Raw genomic sequence first — 26,994 nt, forward strand, 5'->3', positions numbered from 1 at the left:
CCCAGACCCCCCTTTGTTTTGCATATTAATTAACTTTGGGTCTCACCCTAAGTTAGCAGGGGAATCCAGATATGGACCCCTTGCTCACTGTTCTTAGAGAGGCACAGCTGCACCTCACTGATGAGGCCCGACTAGGCCGAAACACATGTCTGGGGTTGCTGTTGGTACTCTTGTTTAGAGAAAAATTGCCTAGCATTTCGGTGCTGGACTGCCCCAGGGCAGGACAAAGACTGATATGCAGGGATATGTCTCCTCTGTGAAAGGAACAGTGAGCTAAACACTTGGTTGAGACTCTCCAGGGGCCATCCACCCAAGCACAGGTGAATGGGCTGGGTGGATTCTGGTAGAGAGACTCCCAGACCCCACTTTGTTTTGCATTGAAAGAGGATAGATTTGGGCGGCAACTCGTTTTTGTGTGTGTGCTTTCATGATAAAATGCCCCTTTTCAACCCCTTGCACAAAACAAAGTAATGGACCGTTACTTGAAATAAAGAGCGAGATAAGCCCTGTGAGGCCCAATGGGTGTGATGTGCTGCTGGGGCGTTGGGGGGTTGGGAGTTATTTGTCTCTAGCAGCATGTCAAAGGGCTTCGGGAGCTGACAGCACAGCTGTGCTAAAATAGGAACAAAGAAAAGCCCTGTGGCTGGAAGCAGCCAAGCCCTTGTTACTTATTATACTGCCAGCAGCAGGTAGCTGTTGGGGCCCCAAAGAATGCAGGACGCGGGGGTGACAGCACATACTTCCCATGCCTCAGGCCAACTCTAGTGCCGGTCCCAGATCTACCTGCGCCCTGTGCAGGCACGGCCAGCTCGCACTATGTAAAGTGTCACAATGTGTGAGCTGGCGGTATCCTTTTGTCAGTCAATTACTTTCTGAGGGACAGAGGCAGGGGAGAATCACACCGCGCCTCTGTCACGCTCTACTGACTGACACTTTACATGACAGCCAGCTCACATAATGTAAAAAACCATGAACTGCAGCGCCCTTTCATTTGTGGCGCCACTGTTTGTCCGCACCACTTGATTTGGTTTATGTTTATGTTTATACCGCGCCGCAGACCGCAGGCATCAGGGCGCACATATAACAGCAGAAAAGGACCAGACTACAGGCAAAGACAAAAAGTATCTGAGGATCTACACAAGGAGAGAGTTCAGGGCAAGAAGCAGTCATTGGGCGGCAGAGGATTTACTTATTGGAACAAAAAGGTTTTTAGCCTTTTCTGAAAGATTGACAGGCTCTCCTCTATCCGCATCTCGGCTGGGAGATCATTCCAAGCAAGAGTGGCTGTGACCAGGAAAGAGCGGCCTTTGCCTCGGCTTCTCTTAATCCTGGGACAGACAAGACGATTGGTGTTGAGAAAGACTTTTTCAACCTTAGAAACAGTGTTAGCGCTCTGATGGAGAAGTGTAGCTAAATTGAATATGAAAAAAAGTAGAGATGCTGCAAATGGAGGGATGCCACAGAGGTTGACCTGGGCTTGGACAAAACTAAAACGAAGAGAAGCCCTCCTCTAGCGCTTCTCCAAAATTAAATGTTATAATATAGAGACTTTCTCGTTTTTAGGTTCCATTTGTCATTTTTATTCAGAATTCTATTGTGCTGTAAACAAATAGGGATTCCTTTTTACATCTTGAACATAACATATAAGACGATTGGTGTTGCTTGATCTGGTAGACCTACGCTGTGTTTGGCGTGTTAGGCAAGTCTTCAGGTAAATGGGGGCAAGCCCTTGGAGGCATTTATGAGTCGGAGTCAAAATCTTGAAGGTAATCCTCGAGGCAACAGGAAGACAGTGAAGCTCCCCCCGAGCTGAGGTTATATGTTCCCTTTTAGAAACACCATTTATAATGCGGACCACATCGTTGTGAAGAACCTGGAGTTTCTGTATGTAGTTTTTACTGGCTCCCCCAAGCAGGGCATTACAGTAATCAATGCGTGCCAGTATTATGGCTCTGACCAGGATCTCACCGTTTTTACTGGTGACATATGGTTTGACTAACCTACGGAGCCTCCGGTGGTACTGGGATTTCTTTACAACATTTGCAACATGAGAATCAGCACCCAATGACTGATCCACTATAGTTCCCAGTGTCTTGACCTGGTCTAGGAGCCTGATGGAGTGGCCATCAATGTTGAATTCTGCGTATAACTGCCCCAATTTTGAATTCGCTTGGGGGATCCAAAAACCAGCAGCTCAGGCTTTCCGCTATTAAGACATAGCCAATGATGTGTCATCCATTCCTTGATGATTTGATAGGTATTCTGTATAGTATTCAAATCTTCACTATAGGTTCCACTCAGTTCTACCAACAGCTGAAAATCGTCTGCATAGTTAGTCAATTTCACCCCTGCTTTATCCAGGATATCACATAGGGGACGTAAATAGATGTTTCAAAGTGTAGGGATAAACAAGCTCCCTGCCGCACTCCGCACGTGGACAATAATTTCCCCAAGGAAGCTTGTCCCCAACACACTCTTGACATCCTGTCAGACAAGAAAGGCTTCAGCCATTTCACTGCTGATGGAGAGCAATGACCTACTGAGGATAGGGTGGATAAGTGTTTCTTGTGGTCCAGGAGGTCATAAAACACAGATAGGTAGGATAGCTCTGTGTCAGCGCGCTGAGCAAACACAGGTTCGAATCCCAGATCTGTGCTAGAAAAAAATGAGCGTGTTATAAATGACCTGCACTTCCACAATTCAACGAAACTAGCGCCTAGATAACTACGGGTTATGTACGCTGCAAATAAAATTTAAAAAAATAAAAAAATATAGCCTCAATATACCCACTTTACTCTTGTCCATACAGTCCATCATTTGACTCTGAAGATCAAGCAGCGCATTTTCTGTGCCATGAAACAGTCTAAAACCAGATTGCCTGGAGTGAAACATATTAGTCTCTTCAAGATGTTTTTGTAGCTGCAAAGTGGCAACTCGATCCACAACTTTCGGAAGGAAAGGCACATTCGTGATAGGTCTGTAGTTATTGAGATTGTTAGGGTCTAAACCTGTCTTCTTCAATAATGGGGAAGCTACAACTTTCTTAACCTCTTTAGGAATAATGCAATGTCGAAAAGTAGCGTTAGTAAAGCAGAGCAAGAAAGGAGAAAAGATGCTAATGTTGTTTTAAATCATTTTAACTGGCAGAGTATCACCCTTACAGCAAGTGGGGCGCATTTTCTTAAGAACTACCTCCATAGTTTGTACAGAGATAGTAGAGAAATCCCCTCTCACTTAGGAGGGGGCGCAATATAGGTTGTTTCAGGGACTAAGTCTGAATTAGACAGGATTTCCACATGAGCTCTGGTAATCTTATCTGAAAACGCTTGCTGAACCCTACAGCAATCTACCTTAGTAGTTGAGGCTAACTCTGATTTACGCTGTGGCTTTTCTAGGGTTTTCACGATTTGAAAGAGTTTTCCTGTACTATTAGAAGATCCCTCGATTTCGCGATTACAAACATTCTTTTTGGAGAGAGATTGTTTTCCCTATACTCCTTTTCAATACTTTTCCAAATAGTTTTATATTCATCCGTCTGGGTTTTATTCCATTTCCGTTCTGCTAATCATTTTTCCTGTTTCAATTTAATGAGCTGAGGGGAGAACCCGCTCTGATGATTTTGTCTGTTTCCAAGCACCTTAGTTTTAACGGGGGCTATTTCATCCAACATATCTCTCATGGCAGAATCTTATTTTACAGCCAGCAGATCAGGAGGATCGAGATCTGGTGTGTGTTCCTTGATACTAAGTAAGCATTTCTTGAGGTCACATTTTCCAATTTTATTCATATTCCTACAGGTCACCTTTCTGAAGGGTTTCACCCGAGGAGTACATTTCCCAGGAAAAGTTATTACAAAAGACATAGACAAATGTCACACCTGCACCTGTAAATTATGTATTACTTGTGTACATGCAACTATGATATGTCTGTAACAAGCACCACGATGCCCCCGGACTGACGTGCGCTCTACAAATCCGAATAAATAAATAAATACAGAAAAGTGGTCCGACCAGAAGCAGGGGATGTTTAAATCAAAGGTTGCAATTGGTTGGAGTTATCTGGGTCGGGAATCCCTACCTACCGCACACCTTTCTTTAGAACCACTAGGTAAGTCAACCTGCAGCCTCACTCCTTGTTCGTCTGGGGACCAACTCCAGATCCCCAATTGGCTGAATGGTTAGTGAGATGACAAACTGCGGATAATGATGGGCGCTGGGGGGCTTCAATGGCCCAGGCCACTATGATGTTTCATTTTTACCGTGTGGAATTGCAAAAGCAATAATAAAGCAATAAGTTTTAAGCACAAAGAAGACTGTTCTGATCTGATCATGAACCTATATCTAAACACAATCGCTACGTGCCTGGGCCATTGAAGCCCCCCAGCGCCCATCATTACCCGCAGTTTGTCATCCCACTAACCAGATGTTTAAATCAAGTTGATCTGCATGATTCTTGTTGCAACCCAATCCAAAATGTTACCCTTAACATGTGGCCGTTCATTGTTATGAATAGAAATGTCAATGCTCTTTAAGTCCAATTCCAGGGAGATAGCCTCTTTATCAGCTGGGTTTCCCTTCCACCTATTAAAGTCTCCCATGAGCAAAGTGGATGAATTAGGAGTGTTAAGGTTAGTTAGAATAGCCATGAGGTCTTCCTTCAAATTTGGCATCTCGTTTGGGGCACCGTCTACTTCAACTGATTGTTAGCTGATCTGTAGGCCACATATATCTCTGGAAATCCAGAATAAACCGGAGTTACAAAGCATAGAACCCTGTTTATACCACGTAAGGATACTGAGCCGTTCTTCCGTGTTCAGGTGAACGCCCTCGAGCGGAGAACACGGCAGAAGGCACACGCTCTCACATTTGACTATTGATCACATAGCCACTGGTTCTATGCGGCAAACATTTTATAACTCCGGTTTGTTCTCCATTTCCAGAGCTATATGGACATTTATTGGCCTGATGGCCTACAGATCAGGTAACAATCAGTTAAAGGAGATGGTGCCTCTGGCACTCTTTCCTTGTATATTTAACCCGTGAAGGGCTGTAGATGCACAATTACTCATTTCATTACCATTTTGCTTCATGTGTTTTATGTGTTGTTTTGACCCGCCACTTGGAAGGGACACGGTATGTGAACGTTTGCTTACTTTATCTGATAGTTTAGATGTATATATGGGGATAATATCATTTGAATGTATGATATGCGCGCATGGGTTTAGACCTGCGCGAATATACTTTTCTGGTGATATGTTTTTGGATGAATGAAAAATGGAAATGACCCCATTTACTGTTAATACATACAGTGCCCTAGCCCTGAAGACGGACCTTGTCCAAAATGCATCGTCAAGCCCAATAGCAGCACTGATTATCTTTGATGTACTTTTGCCTTCAAGCGATTCAAAACCAAAATATACATTAAAAGTGTCTTTATTCTGATGTATGAATCCTAAGCGCTACATTGATCAGAAAACCGACAGCAGCAAGGCCAGAGCATACCTCGAACTCGAATCACTTCTAGTTCTTCGTCTACAGTTCTTTGTAACCTTGTGCCAAGGCTTCAGAGCAAGCTCCGAGTACCTTTCTAACAAAGAGATTAACCAAAGAAAAAAACCTGAAGTGCCCCCCCCCCCCCCACACACACACACATCTATTTGACTAAACAAAAAGGGAACAAGAACTGCGACGGAAATGATCCCAAATCCATAAGAAGTCGTGGAAGGAATAACCTATTCTATACCCGTTCTTTTGCTTTTGCTTATAAACCTGTGCTGTATATCGTTTTTCAAGCAACCACCAGAGGGCGCTAACGTTCGGGCATATTTAAACGTTGTAATACCAAATGTTATGCTATGTTAAAGGTACTTATATAGCGCACCGAATGATAAAATATGAAGTGATATTAAACGATGAATTAAGCTATTTTCGCTATTAGATTTGTAGCATAGAATTTCACCAGTTGTGTTTTTGTATTTGATGTAATTGACGATGTGTATTATTATTATTGGCGGCCGGGTGTGCAGGGCGGCCGGGTGTAGAGAGCGGCCTGGTGTGGAGGGCGGCCGGGTGTGGAGGGCGGCCGGGTGTAGTGAGTGAAGACATGTGTGGAGAGAAGACGTGTGTGGAGAGAAGACGTGTGTGAGAGAAGACGTGTGTGGCGAGAGGACGTGTTGTGGCGAGAGGACGCGTTGTGACGAGAGGACGTGTGTAGCGAGAGGACGTGGTGTGGCGAGATGACGTGTGTCGCGAGAGGACGTGTGTGGCGACAGGACGTGTGTGGCAAGAGGACGTGTGTGGCAAGAGGACGTGTGTGGCGAGAGGACATGTGTGGCGAGAGGACGTGTGTGGCGAGAGGACATGTGTGGCGAGAGGACATGGGTGGCGAGAGGACGTGGGTGGCGAGAGGACGTGGGTGGCGAGAGGACATGTGGTGGCAAAAGGACGTGTTGTGGCGAGAGGACGTGTTGTGGCGAGAGGACGTATGTGGCGAGAGGACGTATGTGGCGAGAGGACGTGTGTGGCGTGAGGACGTGTGTGGCGAAAGGACATGTGTAGCGAGAGGACGTGTGTGGCGAGAGGACGGGTGGAGGGCCGACAAATGTGCAGAACGGACGAATTGCTTAACTGCATGACGTCCATATTATACCTAGAATGCATGGATCCTTTAAAAGATCATACCTCATATCACACCCCACGCTTACTCTCTCCTTACACCACCACCCAACTAGAACACAGAGATACTATGACACCATTCGGTATAACTGTTCTCATATCAACATCTGACGCCACTCACTCCACATCACTCTATGTAATCACTGCTGGTCTCGCACCCCCAGCCAGGCGTTATCCTCAGGCCTTACGCTGCCACTCTCGGTCTGGATAATTCCTGCCAGATTCGAACACATACTCCTGACCTCTCAGCCACCACACCTACCGCTATGAAGCAGCTTCCACAGGAATTTTCGCACCAGCTGCACACATACCAGATGCGCACTCGCACCTATTGGACCCTCTCTCCTCCCTCTACTGACAAGAACTTCGGTTCCCAAGGGCGTTCAACCTACCAGCGCCTTCAGACCATACCAATGGTATATAAGGCGCTATATAAGTGCAAAATAACATAACATAACATAACATGGATGTCGTTTTTATATCGTCTTGTGTAAAATGTTTTAACTGTAGTGTTAACAGGTTTAATTAACCATAAAACACTAATATTCATTTTTTTTTTTAATGATAAAATGGCTTCTGAGATTGTGAGCTACTTTTTGAGTTCGGTTACCTCGAATGACCTTCTGGGGAATAGGAGGGCTGACCAGGAGTGGTTGTTTCTGGCCCTCCCATCATGCCACATTGCAGCTTGCGTTTACTGCTGCTTGTAGATTGTGGTACATCGCCGGAGTGGGAACACCTGAAGGTGTGTCCTCGTGTGTGATCAGGGAGGTCAAACATCTGCCGTGTCCACACCTGCAGCAGTTGCCCCTATGCTTTCTGTGGAGACGGGGCTCATTTAACACCCCATGGCAACTCCATTTTTGACCACCACTTATTGCACGTTTTGTCTGTTGTGTTGCAGTAAACCATGTTATATTGGTAGTGTTGCATACGTTGCACAGCATAGTATTTACTCCATCTGTGGCTTGTGCTATAGAAGATATCGTTTCTGAGACTATTTCCTTGTATTCGTTTTAATGGCAGGGGAGGGTCATGGTTTCCATGGATACGGCCGACGGTACGACCCTTGCGTCCCTTACGTCCCTTCCTTCCTTCAGACGCCAGACACGTGCCTTCCATGCTCGAACTCTCTCTCCTCAGATGGTAATGAGAATTAGGTATGCTGCTTGGTGAACAGTATACTCCTTATTGTGTGTATTCTTCCGCACACGTTTCCATTTTTATCTAGGGAAACATAGACTACTTATTTGGCCTTCAACATGGAAGCTGGCAGCATACATGCCAACATTCTGTGACCAAAAATCAGTAGGAATCTTAAAGTTTCAAAAATAGTCAGGCGAGGAGGTAATGATAGGAAAAGGGTGCGTCAGCAGCCCATTGTCATTGAATAAGCCCGCCGCCGCCGCGGGTGCATTCAATGACAATGAGGCGCCTACCATGCCTTCTACCACCACACCAGCTCGGGGGAGCCCTTGAAAGACTCCACCGAGCTGGCGTGGTGGAGGGCTAACGGCGCCTTTTGTCAAAGGCACCCGCGGCGGAGGGGCGCACTTAGCCAACCGCCGTGGGCGCCTTTTACATCAAAAGCCTGCATGCTGCGCCTTCTCCTGCTACGCCAGCTCGGGGAAGTCCTTGAAAGACTCCCCCGAGTTGGCGTGGTGGGGGGCCAATGGCACCTTTTGTCAAAGGCACCCACGGCGGAGGGGTGCATTTAGCCCACCGCCGTGGGTGCCTTTTGACATCAAAAGCCTGCATGCCGCGCCTTCTCCCACTACGCCAGCTCAGGGAAGTCCTTGAAAGACTCCCCCGAGCTGGCGTGGTGGGGGGCTAATGGCGCCTTTTGTCAAAGGCACCCACAGTGGAGGGGCGCATTTAGCCCACCGCCGTGGGTGCCTTTTGACATCAAAAGCCTGGATGCCGTGCCTTCTCCCGAGCGCTGTGCCTGGTGCATATATGCATTCCGTGAGAAAAAACATTGGTCAAAGAGACTTTATGGTTAAGTTTCCCATAAAAAAAATGTTAAAATTCAGAAGAAAAAAATGTAACTTCATGGTTGCAGTGCAGAGCCTTCCAATTGTGTGTTTTAAAGTAAGCATAAAGGGGGTCAAGTTCTCATCTTCGCTGACGATGACTGAGCAGGTGGTGCGGTCTGTAAAGCCAGCCACTTCAAACTGCGCACTCGGAGGAATGTTGTTCCCTTTCTCCCTGGTCATCTTCATGCCCCCGTGGTAGGAGCGTTGGTTCTTAGTACAGTTGACTACTGTAACTTGCTGTACTACGGGCAACCATGATATCTGTTGAATCGCATTCAAATGCTCCAAAACGCAGCTGCTCGAGCTACTGCGCCCTCCAGCACGCACTCATATGACCCACTCTTGAAACAACTGCACTGGATCCATTCGAACAACTGATTCGGTTTAAATCTAAGTGCCTGGTATGCCAAGCCTACTATAAGGTGGGAGCAGAGTATCTTCAGGAGGATTTCGTTCTCTATGTCCCTGCTCGTTCCCTTCGCTCACAGGCTACCCTACTATTTTTGGTTCCCCCATTTTAAACAAGCTCGTACTGGCGGTCGTGCCTTTTCTGTGGCAGCCGCTAAAGCATGGAACCAACTGCCCTGGGCCCTTCGTGCGACCTCCAACCATCTGGCTTTCAGGCGTGCCCTGAAGACTCTTCTCTTTTAATTTCGGGCTGCCTCACCTGCTGCTCCTAGCGCCAAGATGCCTTTGGGCGTATGTGCGCTTTATAAAATCATATCACATAACAAAGCTTTATTAGGGCTTCTTTTGTGTGTGTTGGCCACACCTCTAATTTAAAGTCATCATAACCAGTGTGGGGTATGTGTATGGCTTTTCTGTTGGCGTATGTGGCATCATAAGCCGTGCATGGTGGTGGCCGAGTTAAGGTTGTTTAATGTCCCTTTAGTAAAGCTTTTGCATTGTTTGTTTGTTTGTTTGTTTGTTTATTTATTTACTATGGCGTGCAAAACCCAGAGGTAACAGGGCGCAACAGAGAGCAGGAAGGTAAGATTGCATAAAAACTTAGTTACAGGATAAGGCACACATGAAAAAGAAGCATAGCATTACATTACGTGGAATGTGCATATATGCATATAGTTAATAAATTGCTTACATATTTACATATTTAATACTGTGTATAGAGACAGTTCGGTTGAGCTTACATATTTACATATTTAATGCTGAGCATAGCCGTCAGGGTTGAACAAAGGCATGGGCAGGTGAGAGGGCAGGATTAGTCATGGGGATCATCGGACCGTAACCAGGTGAGGGTACTTCGCCTGAAGCTATAGTAGGATTGGACTGCCCTAATGTTGAGTGGGAGGGCGTTCCAGTGTTGGGCTGCCAAGACAGGGAAGCTACTGCCGCCGGTTTTCTTTTGTCTGAATTTGGGTACCTGCAGGTAAGAGTTAATCGATCTGATGGGGCGGATGGAGATGTTTTTCTTTATTCTGGTTGCGAGATAGGGGGGGGCTGCATTGTTTAAGCATTTGAAAGTGAGTGATGCCGTTTTGAGAGAGATGCGGTCAGAGATTTTGAGCCATTTGTGTTCTCTCCTTTTGTTGGAAATGTGTTCCTTGGAAGGTAGGTTAAGGGCTGTTCTGAGAGCGTTATTTTGTAATGTCTGTAGTTTGTTGGTTATGCATTTGTTGGGTCCTAGGTACATGGCATTACAATAGTCAAGTCTGGATAGTATTAGGGCATTGGCGATGATGATGCAGCTAGCTTGGGTGAGGAAGGCTCTGCTTGCCCTGATTAGCTTGCATGTGTAGGCGGTAGAGGATGCTAGTGATTTGACTTGTTTTTTTAGTGACATGGTTGCATCAAGGTGAAAGCCTAGCGTTTTCACTGTTTTGGCCACTGTGATGGTGTTGCCATCAATGTTGAAAGCCTTATAGTTGGAGCTGAGTTTTTTAGATTAGTGTTGGATCCGAGGAGCAGGATTTCGGTTTTCTCATCATTCAGGCATAACCGGTGTGTGGCCATCCATGCCTGAATGATGAGATATATTTTGTTTACCAAGGCCTTATCTGAGTCGAAGTTGCCCGAAAGGGGTATGACGATCTGGGTGTCATCTGCATAATTAGTATATGAGACACCCAGTCTGTCCAACTTGTCAAATAGGGGTTTGGTAAAGATGCTGTAGAGGGTGGGAGAGACGCAGGAGCCCTGGTGTACCCCGCAGGTTATTTTGATGGGGTCTGCTGAGACTAGAGTGGAGAAGTCCCTCATAGTTCGATTGTCCAAAAATGATTGGATCCAGGCTATGGCCACTTTTGAGAAATGGGCAGCTGAGGCCAGGTGTTGGCACAGGACTGTGTGATCCACCAGGTCGAAAGCTGCCGACAGGTCGAGGAGGAGTAACATGGCGGTGTTCCCTTTGTCGTTAATCTCGTTGATTTGGGTTTTAAGATCGATTAGGGCTGTCTCAGTACCGTGCTGTGGCCTGAAGCCCGATTGGCAGGCGCCTAGTAGTTTGTGAGTTTCAAGATATTGCTGAATTTGCAGGTATGCTACTCTGTCTATTATCTTTAGCAGGAACGGCACCGTGGTGATGGGCCTGTAATTGGTGGGAATAGCAGAGTCTAGGGTTTGCTTCTTGAGGAGAGGCAGGACCCAAGATTCTTTGAGGTTGCTTGGTATGGTGTTGGAATAGAAGGATGCGTTGATCAGCTTGGTTATAAAGGGAGCTAGGTCCCTGGCAGCATCCTTGATTATCTGGGGAGGGCAGTTGTCGCCTTTGTAGTTGGATGATTTAAGTGAGGCTATAATTCTTTCTGTTTCTGGGATAGATATTTTGGTGAACCTGAAGAGATTCGGGCCTGGATGGTTGGTTATTTTGGCGAGGTTGCTGGGAGATGCTTCATTAGTGGTGAGAGAATCTTTTTTTAGTGCGATTTTAGTTTGGAGAGTTTTGATTTTATTCGTTGGGCGTTTTGGACGCTGGTGCACCATACTTTGTACTTAATTATGTTGTCTGGTGGGGGTATGGAGGATTCTAGTTCCCTTAGTATGGCAAATAGTTCTCTGGTGTTGGAGCTAGATTTTTCATTTCTTTCATTGAAGAGATTCTTTTTAGTAAGTAGGATTTCTTTTTTATAGTTGTTCAAAAAAACTTTAAGTTGTGATTTGTTCTCTTCTGTAGGGGAATTGCACCATTGGGTTTCTAGTTTCCTTTTGTGCAATCTGAGTTCTTTCAGATGGGGGGTGAACCAGGTGTTCAGGTGGGCTTGTTGTTTGCTCTTTTGCAGTTTAAGAGGGACGATGATGTCTAGTCCTTTCTTTATGGCATTGTTGTAGTTTTCTACTAGACACTCTGGGTTTAGGTTGTCGGGAAGAGCATTGAGGGTTGGCAGTAGTAGTGGTAGGAGGTTGTAAGGGGTTATATTTTTTTTGCTCTAGTGGGCAGTGGTGGCGCCATGATTTTTTCTTTGTTGACTTCTTTATCGAGAGATAAAGTGAAGTTAATGAGGTGATGGTCTGTCCAGTGTTGGGGAGCGGTTTTGGTAATGACGGTGTCGCAGTTCAGGGTGGCGATCCAGTCCAAGGTTCTACCTTTATTGTGGGTGGGGGTAAGCACTCTTTGGATTGGGCCGTGTTCATCTAGCATGTTAGCTATAGCTTGTGCTGGTTTGTCATCGGGGTCATTTAACCCAAGGTTCAAGTCACCTAGCAATAATATTTGGCAGGTGTCTTTTATGTTGTTGGCTAGGAGGCTGGATAGGTCTGCTTCGAATGAGCCAATGGGGCCAGGTGGCCTATATATTAGATAATTGGTTTAAGATGCAGCAGTTGGAGATAGGCAATTTGGCTACTAGGAGCTCGCAGGATTTGAGAGGTGCTTGAGGCAGTGGTCATAGCTCAAGGTTTGGTTTCGCTATGATGGCTAGGCCGCCTCCTCTATTGTTGGGCCTATCCATTCTGATTATTTGGTAATTTTCTGGAATGGCTATTGAAAGTGCTGGGCCTGCTGCATCGTGCAACCATGATTCAGTGATTGCTAGGAGGTCGAGGTTGTTTGTGGATAAGGTGTCTGCTATTTCTGTGACGTGGGCCACTAGCGATCTAGCGTTGATCAAAGCTCCGGATAGAGTGGCAGTGTTAGGTGTGTCCTGGATTGTTATAGGGATGAGTTTGGGTTGGGTGGATTTGTGGCAGGGTGTGGTATGGTTAGGGCGGGTTTTAGTGTGTTGCGAGGTGGGTCTTTTGTCATGGCAGATGGGCTCGTAGAGGCGGGGTAGTCTGGCTCGTAGTCTGGTGTTGCTTTCTGTAGTTGGACAAGGTGCATTTTCTGCAGGGTACATAGTTATGGCAGCAATAGAGATGGCACGGTGTAATAAAGGTATGAGGAGGTACGGTAGCGTGGCTGTTTGGCTCTTACTAAGGTACATTGTATAGCGGGGCTATTCTGGCTGTAGCGATAGTAGAAGGGTGCAGCGAATAACATCAGGTAAAGGTCTAGTGGTTACTGTGTAGCCGCAGCAATAGTAGTTAGGTGCAAACTAGTATAAGGCAACATCAGGTAAGGCACAACAATTGGTATAATGCAGGCGGTGTCTTTGACTCAGAGGCCTAAACCTAGGAAAATACAATGTGCTAATATACAGTACATTAGTATAGTAGCATGCAATAGATAATTCTAACATGCTGTGCTTGGGTGTGCTGGCATCTAGAATCAATTTTTAGCTCGAGGGGTTGTGACACTGGTAACTGGATATACAAGATTGTTCCTTTGGCTTCAATATAATGTACACACATTTGAATGTCAAAAGCCTCTGGGTGACGAGTTTCTGAGGTTGGAAGGACCTAGTTTGAACAAGGAGGCAATCAAGGGTGAAAAGGGAGCACGTTTTCTGAGCAGAACGGGAAGTACATAGTTAGGCAGCTGTAGAGAGAGAGTGAATAGCTAAAGGAGCGGCAATGCATAACAGTGGTCAATACTAAGGGTGATGGACAGGAGAAGCGTTACTAGACAGTAATAGCAGTTAGGTAGTTCACGCACAATTAAGCAACCTAAAAGGGCCTCTTGTACCGATACTAGGCGTAGGATGTCTTTTGGCGAAGGGACACACGGAGGATGGTATTCGCTCAGTGCATGAAGCACTTCTGCTGAAGTGTTATGGTTTACAGTGTAGTTTATAGTTTAGAGCGGCAGGCTGATTCGATATTGGATCGTGGCTGCAGGCAGGTAAAGGGAATGTTGATGGAGGTGCAGTGTTAAGTACCTTAATAGGGGTCCGGGAGGCCAGGGGCTGCCACCGGCGAACAACGGCAAACAAGGCCTTTTTCCCTGGCCTTGTTCCAAGTGGCCGGCTTCCTTCCGCCTGCCGGCGGATGCACGTTGCGATTGTAATGAGAGGTTGCTCAGCAACCAGTGCGAGCCTTGGTTGGAGGCCGCGTTGTGCCCACCATTTTGGAACCAGGCGCGCCGCTCGCGGGCAAATCGCAGCTGATCGTGGGCCGCAGTATCAGCTGTAGGCAGCGATTCAGGTCGGAATAAACTGCTCGGGCTTACCGCAATATTCAATGCAGGTCTGCTGCATTGACTTTGAATGTTTTTAAGGAAAACATGAGCATAACATTCCAGTAACCAAAGTATTTGCAGTCAATTTCCATGTTTTTCTATTGCTGTACAGCACCATATCTAAAGTAGCCAGCTGTTATCGCATGCGGTTATGGCGTATGGGCTTTTTGCCCAGGGCACAGCCTTCAGTGAGTGGTGACTTTGTGTGGTAAATGTCCTCCTCAAAGAGACACTTACTTGCCACTAGCCTAGCGTCTTGCATTGCCCAATGGCCCGCTTACCCCTGAACTGGCCATTGTCCATTGACTGCAGCGCCTCCAAGCCTTCCAGAGTGGACACTGGTGACTGTGCGTGAGGCACAGCATTCGCCCATGGCCAGGTGCTGCCAAGCTTCCGAGAATGGCCACTGGACCTATGGCCAAGCCAGTGGCCACATTAACGGTGTGGCCCGAGAACTGGTTTGTGACTGCAGCCTTGCTTGTTGGCCGATCAGCCACTGCTGGCCCACATGCCCATCCATTATCTCGTTAATCACATGGCTGTAACAAGGTTTTGATCATTTGGGACAACAAGGGGACATCTATGGTGGGGGCTCTTAGTTAGGGTGGTTGTCACTTACCTCACCCGCTGAATTTCATGGGTTTGGCTGCGAAAAATTGGATAATCTTAGCTGTGTATTAACAAATGTTTTTTTCACTGAATATATTACTTTACACAGGAAAAAGCAAAAAAAAAATTCTTCATTCCCATCCATGAAAGGTCGCCACATTTGGCAGGGCAAATACAAACATCCATGCCATGTTTGGGAGATTTTCCATCAATCTTTTAATGCCTAAAATGATTGCCCAACAAGCTGTTTTGCAAGGAGAATTCCACAGATGCTGAAAAAATGCCCAAAATACTCAAAACTGTCTGATAGTTGAGATTTTCAATACTTCGACCATAGGGTAAATTAGTACAAAGTGCAAATATATTGAACATTGCAACAGGCAAACCAGAGATATATACATTAAGGCCAAAAAGGTATATACAGTTCCAAACATGGTCATATACCCCAAATGATAAAGAGACATCTGCAGAGTGCAACGACCAAATTCTTCATAGCAGCACACAAGCTGCCTCCAGTTTGCCAAGCAACTAAGTTGAGTGTAGGATGTGACAGGTGGTGCCCGGCATGCACAGGCATATATCCAAGTCCTTCTGGCCAGGCCAGCACTGTCTGAATGATCAACTGTTGCTTGCCAGTCTGTGTTTCCTTCTCGATCAAGTAGAAAGAAGAGCAGACCCACAGGCAAAAAGCAAAATAAGTGCTTGTGCTGTATGCAAGCATGCATGTTTAAATGTAATGCATGTTACATTGTAATGTATGCGGTGTGTGTGCCTGGGTAAGTGTTTTGAGTGAGTCTGTGTGTGGTGCATGTATTGTGTATGTGTAGGTGCATGGTTAAGAGTTTGGTTATTTCTGGCCACATGTGGGCAGCATGAATACAATGCATGGATTGTGTGCTTGTGTTTGTGCAGTGGGGTGGCAGGAAGTGGGCAATGCGGTTGACTTTGTGCAGGAAATGTACAGTGACTATTACTGGCAAAGATAGATTGTGGCCGCAGCATTATTCAAGAGATTTCCAGAGACCATTTCTGACTTAGAGAGATTTTCCTACAGCCTCATGAAAATGTTCAAAAATGATCCTGCGTTATGTTGGTGGCATGACATTTACTGGAACTTTTCAAGTGTTATCCTAGAGAACCAATTGTAACTTCCTTTTAACCCGTTTTTCTCAGAAATGTGTGCTGCAACATGGAACTTTCCAACACATTATTTTAAGAATGTTCTTGTGAAGGAAACCCCAGAACCCATATATATTATTTTGAGTTCCCCCACTACACTCGGCAGGTGGTGCTGATTTGGGGAAATAGTCGCTCTCCGCCACTAGACATATTCATTGGTCACGACTGATCATGAATCCTTTAGAAACCTCCTGCACCATCAGGAGCTGCCCATCCCCTGCACCAACAGCTGCCCCTGCCACTGCATACCCACAGGAATACCTTGTTTCAGAATTACTACAATCCCCAAAGTTATGTACACGAAGAGTGGCAGCACATTCCGTCCTCAGAGTAGAGTACGGGCTGTGTGTACTCACCCACACTTGCATACAGTACTGACAAGCCTCCACATCCACAGGGCGCACATGTCCCTCGCAAGAACAAGCGTATGACAACTCACTCTGAGTAAAACGTGATGTGAAGGTCACCACATACAGATGTATTGCTTGGCCTTCTCCTCCAATAGAAACTAGCCCAGTCTTACGGAGCGTACTGACACCATGCCAAAAGCATAAGCCAATAATTGCGAAAAGGAGAGGTGGGCTGCATTGCAAGGCTCCAGATTAAAAAAAGAAACACAAAAATAAGGGCAACCCAAAATTGATTCCGTGCAGGGGTCCAACGGGTCAGCATTAACATGTGATTTGTCACAAACAGGAAGCCTTGTATTATTTATCAAAGCTAATCTTGACACATCAAAAGTCCATATAGAAAAATGAATAAACAATCAGCACACAATTAAATGCTAACTTAACACAATCGCACTATTATATTTTGCATAGAGCTTATCTAACCCCTCTTAAGATTGCTAAAATCTCCAACCCCGCTCCAAACGAATGCTCGTCCTGGAAATCCCCCTCTGCAGATTGTATTCACTCTATATTTAAGTGTAAGTTTGTGTTTTCTTTCTGGGAACACATTTGGAAATGCTACAAAACATTTTCTCATTTCAGGAACCATTGTCACTTTGTAGCTTAATGGTCAGGATTTTAATTAATCCATGTATGTCATCGATTTTTTCACATGATTTATTTAACATATTTGTTTATTTTGCATTTCATCTTATTACGGCTATTTGGAAACATGCACAGAATTGATCATACAGTCGTTGGTGGAACTCAATCTGTTCTTCCCATAGAGTTGAAAAATTGCATGTATTATCATTCAAGAATCTGCCAAAGTGTTATATCAAATGGAATGTATTTATCACATATTCAATGTGAATCATCTATGTGTCCTATTGGAATGACCACCCCTTCCCTCCTCCCTTCCTTGTCTATGTCTTGTCGTCTTTCCCTTGTTAGTCTTTTTACCTTTAAGAAACATTCTTCAAATATTTCAACACTGCTTCATCAATGACACTTCCTCTCCTCTCAAAGTTACAATATATATTCTAATTTAATATTCTTGTTATTATTTCAATTTCATATGTTACCTTTTATGATATCCAACTTGTTTAATCTATAACCTGCTGTATTGTTAAAGATAACCCTAATAAAATATCGAACTAAAAAAATAAATAGAAGTATATTTATACCAACCTTTAGTCGATATTATTAGTTCATATGAAGCCAAGAGACACACAACAGATTTGACGGGCTAGATTGCCCTCAATCTAACAGATACACATAATCAACAACACCCATAGTGAAACCATCACCAAACAATATACAAAAAAATGTACATAATTCATCACTATTGGGCAAACATTTGAATGGTGGCACCTTTCCACAAATGGCTACGGTGCAACCTGTAAGGGTTCAATGTATCCCACAATGCACATCTTTAAATGAGGAGACAAAAATAAAAGCACATAGCAACCCCTTGAAACATTTGGTCTTTTTAAATGCAATAATACTTTTGACGGGAGGATAGCTCAGGGGCAACGCGCTCGTCTTGGAAGCAAGACCACGCGAAGCAACACAGGTTCGATCCCTGCGTCCGCGCTTAGAAACCTCTGGGTATTAACTGTGTTATAAATAACCCATTACAATTACAATATTAGCATAATGCTATTCTAAACATAATCCTACTTAAGTTTCGGCTGAAAGTGTACAACAATTTGGCTCAGCCTTCATCACGGTTACATAATTACATTCTTCAGATGTTTGTTATGTATCGGAGGAGATGACTGTAAATCATAAAAAAGTTTCTTAAATTAGCCATCCTGTTCGATCTTTTAAAACAAACTTTACATTAAGTAAAAAAACATGCACAAATTGAAACAAAGAAATCTAACAGAATAACATGCATACCTGCACATATCACACAGCAGGTCCTATAATCCCAACAGTTTCTCCACATGTACCACCGGCATCCCTATTCAGCTTTCTGATGTAGAAGTATAGACTTTTTCATCAGGTACTTCATCAGTAGAGCCACTATAGCAGGCGCGTAAGCCTAAAGCCATTCTACAAAGAAAGAAAGGTAGAGCCACTATAGCAGGCGCGTAAGCCTAAAGCCATTCTACAAAGAAAGAAAGGTAGAGCCACTATAGCAGGCGCGTAAGCCTAAAGCCATTCTACAAAGAAAGAAAGGTAGAGCCACTATAGCAGGCGCGTAAGCCTAAAGCCATTCTACAAAGAAAGAAAGGTAGAGCCTCCTTTAATCTCGCCCCATCTCTCAATATAAAGGGCAAGTGTAGCAAATAGCTCCCTGTGAATCTTTAAATGCTACAAACACAATCAGATTGGAAAATAATGATCATTCAAATGAGGGGCGACAGGCTATATAGTAGCCTCCCAAAAGAGACATTGATCGATGTTTGAAAATCTTACTAAATGTACAGATGCCGAAACTGACTTACCCCAGTGGGTTGACCATAATGGAAACACTCAATCGATTTGTATGTGACGATTGTGGTACCACCTATAGCGATCAATGAGAAAGGGCTAATATTAGAGATATACTCAAAGAGAACTAATTTCCTGCACTGTGTAAAACTCACAAAGCACCCCTGTATCCTCACCAGGCTGTCCATCAAACTTCTATGATATGATCTCTGAGTCATGTTGGCATTCCCTAAACGGGTTCAAAGAGCGTGCCTGTGAATAACGCTGGGTCAAAAGTCCAGCATGTGACGTCTTTAAACACATTGGTTATGCGTCATGTTAGCAGGCAGCGGCATACTAGCATACATACTCATAGCTCTCAAGGTTTTGTCACCCCACGGTGGGTGAAAACAAACGATTTTGCTTTTGGCGGGTGAAAGCCCAGTCATTTACATGGAAGGGAAGGGAGGTTGGAGGGTGACACCCGCCAAAAGCGTGGGAGTTGAGCGGTATGCATACTTCTGATGTCTCTATCGATATGGCTGTGATACATGGGCGCCATCTTGTGTAGGTAAAGCATTTAACATCAAACTGCCCGTTTTGCTGGGCTGACAATAACTCCAGTAGAGAACCTAGGGAGGAGCCTTCTATGGGGTATGATAGTTTCCACTAAAGCAACAGCGTGATAAATAAAGAGAAACATAGAACATTGTATGACTCTTATTGCTGCACACAGGCAGATTGATTAAGTCATATGATTGCAAAGGTTATCGATAGTCACATGCCCAGCGAATTTCATGCTAGTGATTCTGATAGCCTGTCAACATATTGGTGACGGCCAGTGAATCTCTTCATCAAGTGTACATATGAGGAAAATGGAGTCAAAGCTACCTCTCCCATTGACGCTTGGGTAATGTTGACAAAAAACTACAGTCTGTGAAGGGATGTGTCCATTAGCTATTTATGATCACACTATCATATCAATGACGCTCTTAAAACAACGTTTATTCTAAAATGTCATAATAAAAATAGACATCTGCATATGACTGACATAGTAGGTTACTATATATGAACAGTACTAAAGCAGTGGGGTTAGTAACACGAGGGGCATCATTACGGCCATGGCGCTCCCGTAATGAAGGGTGCCGGTACGGGACCGGCACCCTTCATTACAGGACGCCCTATTACGAGGTTCTTGGGGCACCTGGTAAGGACGCCTGGTAAAACCAGGTGTCCTTAGCGGGTCCCGCGAGGGGACGAGGGAGCTAATAACGGGCCCGTTAATAACACCCCCTATGGGGGCTCAAATGGGAATGGGGATGGGTTTTTCCAATGAGGATTTACCGGGTCCTCCATGGTTGGAATAGCCCGGTAATTCCTCATTGGAGGAACCCGGTGCTGGAACCCGGTATGGAGGCAGCCATGCCCTTATTAGGTGCATGGCTGCCTCCATGCTTGTAATGAGTTCCGAGGTGTTTATGTGCTGCATACATATTCATAGCACATTTCAACCGTCGACACTGTTTAGTGGTTTTGGTTTGGAGACAGGACACAACAAGATTTCTAGCTAATACAGTTTAACAGGTACTCCGAACTTTCGTCATGACACTAGTTGCTTCAAAGCATTGGAGAGTTGTTACAGAGACTTGTTGGAATGGATCTGAATGTCATCTAAAAAGTGAAAACACAATGAAAATGGTGTGTGTTGAATAGGCAGAAGTGTGATCTAAAACAACCTTAAACATAAGGACAAAGAGGACTGTAGGTTTCAACGTACCCTCAAGTGGTTAGCTACGTCTTAGGGCTGAAAAATGTATGTTGGACTGTCACTTGTATAGTCGTAAAGTTTCCAAAGCTTGTAATTAGCTGAAAACAAATCGAAAAAACTTGATTTAGCCCCTTGTTACTTGGGCGGGAGATAACACAACAAATAATTGTATATAAGTGGTAGTGTTACCTGGTAGGCCAGTGATGTCAAAACACAGGCAGTGTTTCAGCGGGATACCAGCAATTTGAAAAAACAGTACTGGAAATGGTACTGCAAAAGACATACAAAGGGAAAACAGGCTGTTCTTCTATGCCACACTGATGTTGTATATACAAAAACTACTATTGAGCTAGTCTGCGGGACGGAGTGTGCATGGATTAGATGATCTAATGAATATCTCATGTAGCGAGGGTCTATCATGGATATATACATATCTAAATGACATTTAAGCTGTTTGTCTGCGGGAGGCTGAGAACAGATTTAGAAAAAAAATATTCTGCCAGGGCAGTGGCAGGTGCGTGTTTCAAGGCTAAGTATCTGTTTACTAAAGGCTGAAATGTATTAAGGCCATGAATACGTGTTGATAGTCTAAGTAGACACATTTTTTCAAATTTTAGCCTATTAGAAATTGGAAAAGTCATGTTGGTCTGGTTTAATCTGTCTACAACCGTCCATTGTTTGTCATCCTCTGTATGTAGGGCTTCCAAAAAGTGTTTAACCAGTTGTGCCAGTGTTTGTCCAGATCAGATTTTTCATCTAAGTTCTCCAATCCGTATACCTACTGGCCTGGTTGTCATCCCGATGTATAGTTTGTTACGGAGGCATTGAATTGAATGAATTACAAATTTTGAATGGCAATTCGTATGGCTTTAAAGTTCCCATGAGAAGTTGTTGTGTCAGAAAACCAATGTTCTCTGGGTGAAAGGCCACACAGAGCATTGCCCACACGGATAATGGCCTATAACAGGGTTATTCTGTAAATTGCAATGGTGTTATCAGTATGTCAAGGTTGATATCGAGAATGAACAATTTGATCCCTAATATTGCGACCCCTCTTCAGGGAAAATACAGGTAGTGTGGAAATTTCACAAGTCTGAATGAAGTGCCAATGTTTTTAAATCCATTTTCTAACCTGATGGGTGTGCTGAGAGAATGGTGTCACGCATACAATGCAATGCTCTTCAGACTCTCTTTTTCTGGGTGTCAAGCGGACGCTCCTATCGGCTAACCATGCCCTTTTGGCCAAACCTTTCAAGAGCTTAAAAGATACCCCGTCTGTTGGAGCTTATCAATTAGATAGTTTGCATATTTGGTGTTATCTGCTTTCAAGGTACGGTTATGTCTAATTCTCAACACAGCACCTGTAGATGGTTGCTGGAGTACATCAAAAACAAAGAGGTGATGGCTGGAGGGTTTAGAATGAATCTTAACCACTGGCAATGCTCTGGGAAACCCTCCAGACCACCGTTCTTCGCCTGCCAAGCCATTACAGAAGGGGAAAGACCATATGCAAATCAGGCTTGGCCCCACCCCAAAAGGGGCAGTCCAGCCTGAACTGCTAGGTCACATCCCTTCTGCTATGTCACCCCGAGTGGGACGGGTATGCCCAGACGTGGGTCCCGTGCCTGCTGGGCCTAGAGACCCAAGCTACTCCTCACTGATGAGCCCCAACAAGGGCGAAACATGTTTGGGGATGCTTGTGGTCTCGTGCAGAAGGGATGTGGCCTAGCAGTTCGGGCTGGACCGCCCCTTTTGGGGTGGGGCCAAGCCTGATTTGCATATGGTCTTTCCCTTCTGTAATGGCTTGGCAGGCGAAGAACGGTGGTCTGGAGGGTTGCCCAGAGCATTGCCAGTGGTTAAGATTAATTCTAAACCTTCCAGCCATCACCTCTTTGTTTTTTGCTATGTCACCCGAAGTGGGACGGGTATGCCCAGACGTGGGTCCCGTGCCTGCTGGGCCTAGAGACCCAAGCTACTCCTCACTGATGAGCCCCAACAAGGGCGAAACATGTTTGGGGATGCTTGTGGTCTCGTGCAGAAGGGATGTGGCCTAGCAGTTCGGGCTGGACCGCCCCTTTTGGGGTGGGGCCAAGCCTGATTTGCATATGGCCTTTCCCTTCTGTAATGGCTTGGCAGGCGAAGAACGGTGGTCTGGAGGGTTGCCCAGAGCATTGCCAGTGGTTAAGATTAATTCTAAACCTTCCAGCTTCACCTCTTTGTTTTTGCTATGTCACCCCGAGTGGGACGGGTATGCCCAGACGTGGGTCCCGTGCCTGCTGGGCCTAGAGACCCAAGCTACTTCTCACTGATGAGCCCCAACAAGAGTGAAACATGTTTGGGGATGCTTGTGGTCTCGTGCAGAAGGGATGTGGCCTAGCAGTTCGGGCTGGACCGCCCCTTTTGGGGTGGGGCCAAGCCTGATTTGCATATGGTCTTTCCCTTCTGTAATGGCTTGGCAGGCGAAGAACGGTGGTCTGGAGGGCTGCCCAGAGCATTGCCAGTGGTTAAGATTAATTCTAAACCTTCCAGCCATCACCTCTTTGTTTTTGCTATGTCACCCCGAGTGGGACGGGTATGCCCAGACATGGGTCCCGTGCCTGCTGGGCCTAGAGACCCAAGCTACTCCTCACTGATGAGCCCCAACAAGGGCGAAACATGTTTGGGGATGCTTGTGGTCTCGTGCAGAAGGGATGTGGCCTAGCAGTTCGGGCTGGACCGCCCCTTTTGGGGTGGGGCCAAGCCTGATTTGCATATGGTCTTTCCCTTCTGTAATGGCTTGGCAGGCGAAAAACGGTGGTCTGGAGGGTTGCCCAGAGCATTACCAGTGGTTAAGATTAATTCTAAACCTTCCAGCCATCACCTCTTTGTTTTTGCTATGTCACCCCGAGTGGGACGGGTATGCCCAGACGTGGGACCCGTGCCTGCTGGGCCTAGAGACCAAAGCTACTCCTCACTGATGAGCCCCAACAAGGGCAAAACATGTTTGGGGATGCTTGTGGTCTCGTGCAGAAGGGATGTGGCCTAGCAGTTCGGGCTGGACCGCCCCTTTTGGGGTGGGGCCAAGCCTGATTTGCATATGGTCTTTCCCTTCTGTAATGGCTTGGCAGGCGAAGAACGGTGGTCTGGAGGGTTTCCCAGAGCATTGCCAGTGGTTAAGATTAATTCTAAACCTTCCAGCCATCACCTCTTTGTTTTTGCTATGTCACCCCGAGTGGGATGGGTATGCCCAGACGTGGGTCCCGTGCCTGCTGGGCCTAGAGACCCAAGCTACTCCTCACTGATGAGCCCCAACAAGGGTGAAACATGTTTGGGGATGCTTGTGGTCTCGTGCAGAAGGGATGTGGCCTAGCAGTTCGGGCTGGACCGCCCCTTTTGGGGTGGGGCCAAGCCTGATTTGCATATGGTCTTTCCCTTCTGTAATGGCTTGGCAGGCGAAGAACGGTGGTCTGGAGGGTTGCCCAGAGCATTGCCAGTGGTTAAGATTAATTCTAAACCTTCCAGCCATCACCTCTTTGTTTTTGCTGGAGTACATCAACATGGAATCCCAGTCAGTCTCTTTCCGGTAAAGTTTAGTAAACAAACAACCATCCTGATGCGTAATGCCCAAAAAGGGTATTTCATACCTACTAGCAGTCATGGTAAATTGTAGATGATTATTACATGAGTTCAACCATGTCTTGAACTCTAAAAGTAAAGTATCGCTACCGTTCCATATAAAGAACATATCACCAATGTAGCGGCTCCAATGATGGAAATGTCTTTGAAAGGATGATTAGCAAAATGTATGTGCTTTCAGAGTTGGCCATATAGATGTTTGCCAGGCCTGGGGCAAATGCTGTCCCCATTGCAGTCCCCTTAATTTGGGCATAGAACTGAGGCCAAAAAGTAAAAATGTTATTTCAAAGAACTATTTCCAATATCTGGATAAGAAATGCTGTGGGGACATCATGAGGAGAAGGCTGTTCAGAAAGTTTAAGTGAGACAACATCCAAAGCTTCTCTCTGGTGGATGCTCATATATAGGGCCGATATGTCACTGGTGACCAACGTATTAGCATCCCTAGAATATGAAATGCCTTCAACTTTCTTAATCCTATCAATGTTTTTATTTTTATTTCATCAAGACATTTGGTTTATTACAAACCTTTATCTATAAACAATGTCACACAAAAATGTCATCATCATCAGTGTCAGTCTAAAATCCACGTCAAAGATCTTAATAAATCATCAACATCAGTTCCATACGTGTTATGTTAAATTGATTTTATTTATGTTATTTATTTATATAGCGCACCAAACCCAGAGGTATCTAAGCGTGTATGCTTAAGAGATTGGTTACAGTGCTTATGGTTACAGGCTGGAGTGAACAAGACATAGTTAAAAATCATATAGAGATGTAAAGGTAAGGTGGTTACAGGGAGGAACAAGCAGAAGGTAATTACATCACACAAGTCCAATAGAGTTAAGGTAGGCACAATGGAGTAGCCTAGCCCCATGTTGCAAGGGGGCGACGTCACAGTGTGCAGTAAGGTCCAAGTGGGCACATTTGTGGAGCCTAACCCCATGTTTCAAGGCGGCTCTGACACAAAGATTCAGTAAAGTCAAATCAGGTGGGCACATTCGAGGAGCCTAACCCCATGTTACAGGGTGGCTGTGACACAAATATGCAGTAAAGTCAAATCAGATGGGCATGTTTGAGGAGCCTAACCCCATGTTGCAGGGCGGCTGCAACATTAAAAAACAATCCTATCCATAGTGTGCCGTATTTATACCTTAGTGCTCATGGCCGGGGCTGTAGGAAATGCTCCAGATATTTCTCTTTAGGTTCAATAATGGAGCCAACAAGGCACCCAATCTGACCTGGTTGTGAGGATTCTTATTAATTTTAGGGAGGTCGTAGAACAGGGGGTTCCTTGTATCTGGTGGTGCCAAAAACATAGCTTCTTGATCAGTTAGGCACCCAGAGTCTATTCCCTCAGTGCATAGATTTGTTTTAAAAAAAACCTGACCAGGAGTAAGGTGGCAGAAGCTGAGAGATTGAGCTGTCTGGCAGGCACAAATAAGAGGAGGGGCTAGTGCAGCAATTTAAAATGCTTCACTTTTCCCCATTTTGAAATCACTTTTCAAAAGGCGAGGGGGGGTCAAGGGGCAAACTACATACAATTTTGATTGTATCTTTCTATGTTGCTCACATGTTGGAGGTTATGACATTTCCAGAACTCAAGAATATGTGGTTAGATGCTACTCTGAACTCAGTTGCAGTCTATGCAACCTAGGACACCAACATGGTTTGTAACACTAGGTTGTGCAAAACATGCATGGATAGAAAACATCGATTTCCTCAAGTTTGCCAGAAGTCACCTACCAAACATGGGGCCTCATTACACGGAAGACGGTAATGGTTAACGGCCACCGTTAATGGTAATGGTGACCGTTAACCATTACCGCCTTACTACGAGGTCCCTTAGCGGGTTGGTGCTTTAACGCCTGCTTTTTGCAGGCGTTAAAAACCAACCCGCTAAGGGACCTTGGTGCTAATTACGGCACCACAAAATTGCGGTGTCGTAATTAGCTCCTCCCCCATTCCCATTATGCCCTATGGGGCAAAAATGGGAATGGGGAAGGGCAATGGGGGAAGGAGGAATTACCGCCCTGCCAAACTTGGAATAGGGCGGTAATTCCCCTTTCCACCAAGGCGGTGCCGGTAATATACCGGCATGGTCCAGGGTGCTAATAGCACCCTGGATTACCGCCTTCCGTGTAATGAGGCCCATGGTCTCCTATATGTCACCTAACATTACACAACACTACTATTTCTTTATACATAGAGCATTCATTACTCCGGCTAAATTAGCGAAGACTAACCCGAACTACGACGCTAAATGTTGGTCGTGTGGCCTGTCTCCTGCCACTTATATGCATATGTTCTTTGAATGTTCATATATTGTCAAATTTTGGTTCGATATTTGGAAATGTATTCAGCGCATCTTCTCTATAAATGTTCCGTTTTCCCCTTTAAGCATATTCTTAGGATGCGTAGCCATTACAACACATATTCCACCGGACTCTGCTAGATTATACGACCTACTCATATGCATAGCATTAAAATGTATTACAGCAAACTGGAAAAACTTTCAATCGCTCTCTACCAGAGCATGGTGGAATGCTTTATGTCAAACTCACAAATTGGAAATGTGTATGGCTAAAAATCTTAATACAATCCCTAAATACAACGCTAAATGGCACTATTTCACATGTTATCTCAACTGTTTCAATGCAACTGCTCATGGCTCCTGAATATACATTCCCATGCTTACTTTACTAATCGAATGATTATATTTATATAAAAATGCTTGTTTTTAATTATCACTGTAATAGAAGAATCAGTTTTATGCAATAATCTGTTATAC

Source organism: Ambystoma mexicanum, chromosome 3p, assembly GCF_040938575.1.
Source record: "Ambystoma mexicanum isolate Mex_15411 chromosome 3p, UKY_AmexF1_1, whole genome shotgun sequence".
Taxonomy (NCBI): Eukaryota; Metazoa; Chordata; class Amphibia; order Caudata; family Ambystomatidae; genus Ambystoma; species Ambystoma mexicanum.